The sequence below is a fragment of the Corapipo altera genome, unplaced genomic scaffold (assembly GCF_003945725.1).
Source record: "Corapipo altera isolate COAL_440 unplaced genomic scaffold, ASM394572v1 0, whole genome shotgun sequence".
Taxonomy (NCBI): Eukaryota; Metazoa; Chordata; class Aves; order Passeriformes; family Pipridae; genus Corapipo; species Corapipo altera.
In genome coordinates this window covers 37,397,830-37,402,939 of record NW_020884872.1, presented here as the reverse complement: position 1 = coordinate 37,402,939, position 5,110 = coordinate 37,397,830, and the positions used below count along the sequence as shown (strand labels likewise).

Genomic DNA, 5,110 nt, shown 5'->3' with positions numbered 1-5,110 from the left:
TAAACTGCTGATGTTTACAAGTACCTATTATTCTGCAGTGTTCCCATATTAGCTGAAAGCCACCTGTGTTTCAAATCAACCAAAAATCACACTGCCACATCAGAAACTTGATAAAAATTCTTTAGATACACAACTTCTTTTGATATAAATTGCTTATGTCTGACCAGATCCATTTCTATTAATACTAAAAAAATTTAAAGAGAAAAGAAAATGAGTAGAGAGAAAAATATTTGTTAAAAAATGATCAGTCAAGGGATGCTGAACTTGCCCAGATGTTAAGAAAGTCCTTGTTTATATATGGCTAAAGTCTGACTAGAAGATATTTTGAATCTTGGAGATATAAAAAAATGAATATAAGAAAAGAATTTGAGGTCTTCTTCTTAGGAAATTTTTTTTTCATCTCTGATCCTAGCATACTAACTTAATGATGATTATACCAACAATATTATACTTATATTTTTACTGGTAAAAATATGAATATTTTATATTCTTCCTTTTTTTTTTTTTCTTTACTCAGTGTCTTGTATGACCTTCCCAGGATCCAGGAGTCTTTCTGAGGTAAGTAGGAAGCCAAATTTCAAACTTGAGTGAAGATGAGAAAGAGATTAATTGCTTAAGTTGTTGCTTGTTTGAAACTTACTGCATTCAAAACCTCACAGTTTTAATTTTAGCATAAAAGTAGACTTCCAGCAAATTCGATCTTCTGTTTTAGAGTATGATATATGTATTTGAAATCCACATCTCAGTTGTCTCAGCTACCTGAAAGCCTGTGTCACAGTGTTAAGGGAACTAGATACCTGATTCAATGATATTCAAGCTCAATTTTTTTTCTAGATTGTCTTAAACCTCACCTGAACATGTTTTTTAGGGTAAACGAGACAAGTATTTTATTTTATAACAGGTACAACACAACACTATCAGTTACATACTCTACATAGATCCAACACCTAAGAAAGAATGTTGTTTAAAAAATATTGTATGAACTGTATATACTGTATAAACTGGATATAAAATCAGGATTTCCCGCTATCCACTTGTGCAGTGAACACTGGTTGAAAGTTGTGACATAGTTGCAATAGAAGTTGTGAAAAGATGTGAGGGTAAAGGAATGTGAAGCTAATCAGGACAGGGTATTAACTGTGTAAAAATGAAGACTCTTTTCTATTCCACAGTCCTTTTTTATGACCTAGAAGAGATTTGATCCTTACCAAGTCTGAAATATGTAGCCGTTAAGGGAAGCAGGATACCTGTCTCAGTGTGTTTATCGGCATGTCTCTATACATGCTGTACACATTCCCTGTGTATTATTTAAATAGAAATGACTATCAGTGAATAAAAAGACTGCTATTTTGAAGTAAAGAACCCTGGAAAGCCTTGAATCCTACATGTAGCTTTCAGTTAAGTGAAATATATTAGGAAATAATTAAAACTAAAAATCTCTTTACCTTTTTTCCTTAAAAGAAAAAAAAAAATCCCAGACAAAAAGCCCAAACTTGTATTATAGAGATTTACCAGGAAATTGAGTTTTCAGATAAGAATAAAAAAAATGTTGACAGTCAAATGTCAAAATGCAGAAAATTTTGACAGTCAAATGTCAAAGCTGTTTGATGTTCTAAGCTGTTTAATGTTCCCAGGAACTAAAAGTCAATTACCAAAATATCTTTTGCACACTGATACATCCAAATGTAAGCAGAACAGAAGGAGACCTGCAAATTCTCACTCCAATGATTGAGAGTGGATCAATAACAAATGTGATTTCTGAGAGAGAATTCTCTACCTTTTACAATGTATCATTTAATTAAGGAATGTCCCAAGCATTGCCTCCATAGCCATGTTAAAGTAGAGCAAACAAGTCACAGACTAAATAAATAAATAAATTAGGTTTTGAAAATCATATTGCTTCGTCTTAATTTGTCTCAATTTTTTTTCATGCTCTACCACTCTTTTTAATGAAAAAAGTTACCTGCCTTTGGTTCTGAGACCCAATCACGGCATGAGTTGAAAGTCCAGAAGACTGTAGATTAAGTGAATTAAGACTTTAAAATGCTGACAAATACTATAACTTCATATGAACTGGGAATTCTGACTTTAGTTCAGACAAAGACAACAAAAATCACGTTAATTAAACTATTGTGTGGTCTTCTTGCTGAAGGTACTTTGTTGGATTCTTTGGTACAGTCTTTTCCCAGTAATGTAAAAAATAATTTCAGAATCTATTTCTTTCATCATATTGTTCTCAATTCTCCAGAAATTAATTTTTGCTCTTGCTCAAAATATTTTTTTTTTAATGCTAACATTAGACAAGGCTGTATTTTATCTTCTCTTTCGTTTGTTCTGCCTCCTGAACACATCTTTTTTTCAGAGACTCAGGGACAGTATGATCAGTTATAGTAAGAATTCTTTAGTCTTCTTTTTTGCTTTTTTTTTAATAGGTCAACACCTCAAATCATTAGCATATTAATCAACTTTCAATAAATCTGAGACATAGAAGAAACCTACAGCAGGGCAGGTATGTTGCTCAGTATGTGTTGGCTATGGAAAGGTGGCAGAGAGTCCCTGGATATTTTTCAGTCAAAAATATTTTTGCACGAGAAGGTTCCCAAACGACAACTGATGAAAGATTAGGTAAGTCCTCTTGTATCCTACAAGCAGCAAGGGAAAGAAAACAAAAAGGAAAAGACACTTCTAAGGTGTACCTCCCCAGAAACCACAACCATCTGATATAGGTAAGCACTCACCTGGAATTTATGTACAATGATTCTCAAAATTGTGGAGCTGCAGATGTCTTTTCAGCTCACTCAGACCTGCTTCTGGATAGATTTGCATGTGAAGATGAGCAGTACTTTTAGGGACACAACCAACTATCAAAACCTTTTTAATAATTTCTTCTTGTAATGATTGCTGCAGGAATTCACATATCTGTGGAATGTAAATCTCAGTCAGTTTATTCAAAAGACAATTTCTAAATCTAACCACTGGTTTTTATTTTTATACGAAGACTTTCCAAATGCATGTTTCAAGTTGTACTTCCAGTAACTCTATTCCAAAATTACTCATGAAAAGAACTTGGACAGACCACATACAAACCTTGTGTTAAGAAGCTGACCAGCAGTTTGTTTCAGCACCAAAGACAGAGAACAAAACTGTACATTAAACTACACATCCACAAATCCAGTAATTGGGCAACTGCAACTTGAGATGCTTAGAACCAGCTGCATTTTACAGAAACTTGAAACAACCCCACATGCTAAGGCACTGTGGCAACATATTGTCTTTCTGTAGTTCTTTGCAGGCTGATTTATGGTCAGGAAATTTTGCTTCCTCTAGAGATCAGACCACATCCTTTCTGAGGGTTTACTGTTCAAAAAAAAAAAATGTGGGAGGGAAGAGAAAGCAATCAGGTGCTTTGGCACCCTGCCAGAGTTTCTGCTGCCTCCCCACATGGGGGGGCTACCTGTCTTTTCTCCAGGTCTGGAAGATGTTATCTTTAAAAGATGAGATACCAAAGGCCTATTGACCTGTGAGACATTTTCCAGGGCACACTTCTTACCTCTTAACAGATCAGAATTAATTTTAGATTTTCTGTATGAATTTATCTGCAAGTGAGACATTTCCTAGACAGTTAAAAAAAGAGTCCATCCATGGGGATGGATTAATTGAAAGAAACACTCAGGTAGTGTAGTTAATCCAAGTAGATAATCTGTGTAAATTCTTTAGTGAGAAAAAATCATAGTAGTGTATTCCACATTCAATACTCTGCTCTTGAGATCTTAAAATACATAAGGGTAACCATTAGGAAACTGCACAGAAATAATCCTTTGGATAAAATGCAGGACTTTCTGCTGCATAGATTTTGCTTTCTTTTTTTCTCTTGTTGAACTAAGTGAATTCAAAATGACATTGAAGATGCTCTAGATGTGATTATGGCTCACCTTCTTTCAGGTATTGTTTATACAACTGCCATTACACACATTAATTTGGATAAACTAATTTGCAATTTCTTACTTTCAGGCTGACTTGCAGATTCAGTTATTATTACTGTACAATACTTTCCATGAATCCATAGGGGAAAGAGTTCTATCACAGGAGCTAGCAGGACTTCTTGATAGAGCTTTAAACTAGCTTGGAAGGGGCAAAAAGACAAAACCAGGCTCATCAGTGATGAGCAATGGGATGGTGTGCCAGAACTTGAACAAACAAGCACTAGTGGCCTTCCTCAATCTGCCTTACAAGGTATTTGCTACAGTACCACCACTAAAATGTTTCTACAACAATGTGCACAGCATGAGGAACAAACAAGAGGAGACTGAAGTTTTTTCCCAGTCCCAGAGATTTGATATCACTGGCATAAGCAAAACCTGGTGGGATGAGACCTGTGACTGGAGAACCCTGCTGGGTGGTTACAGGCTCTTCAGGAGGGATAAGCAGGGCAGAAGAGATGGAGAGGTTGCACTGTGTGTAATAGAGGGATTAGAATGTAAGGAGCTCACAGTTGACAATGGCACAATTGAGAGCCCCTGGGTAAGAGTCAAGGGGCAAACAAATAATGCAAATTTCATTGTGGGAGTCTGCTATAGACCTCCCAGTCAGGATGATGGTGCTGACAAATTATTCTTTGAGGAACTAAGGGACCTTTCCAAGTCAACTGTCCATGCCCTTATGGGAGACTTCAACTTGCCAGAAATTAACTGGGAGCATCACACAGCTGGTACAACCCAGGTCAGAAGATTCCTAAAAAAACTGAATGGCTACGTTATGGAATAGGTCTTAAGGGAGCTGTCACATGAAAAGGGGAGATTTTCCCTCCCTTTAGTGAGGGGAGATTTCCTCGACCTGTAGTATTTGATTTATCTGTCAGTGCCCCAGGAAAGCCAAGATGGTTGTGCCCAACCAGCCTGTCAGTGTCCTGTTATCGGGACCCTTCACTGATCAATCCTGCTGGATCGGGGTGATTTGACTGGCCTTTTTAGAGAACTATGCCAACAGCATATGGGAAACCCCTCAGTAGGTATTCCCACTTTATTTCAGTGTGTTACCCCCTGCTAGCAACTACTGGTCCCTGTGAAGGGCTCACAATGACAGTTTACGGAATAGAACTCTTTATCAATAT

At 36.5% G+C, this 5,110-nt stretch overlaps 1 long non-coding RNA gene across 1 annotated transcript; it reads right to left on the bottom strand.

Moving 5' to 3' along the window:
* Positions 1–618: 618 nt before the first annotated feature.
* Positions 619–4,247, bottom strand: LOC113945189. The gene is made up of 3 exons (XR_003526985.1): positions 4,006–4,247; positions 2,739–2,919; positions 619–2,642 (listed from the first exon to the last, which is right to left on the bottom strand). It is a non-coding gene; the product is annotated as an uncharacterized LOC113945189 (long non-coding RNA).
* Between the last annotated feature and the right edge of the window lie 863 nt (positions 4,248–5,110).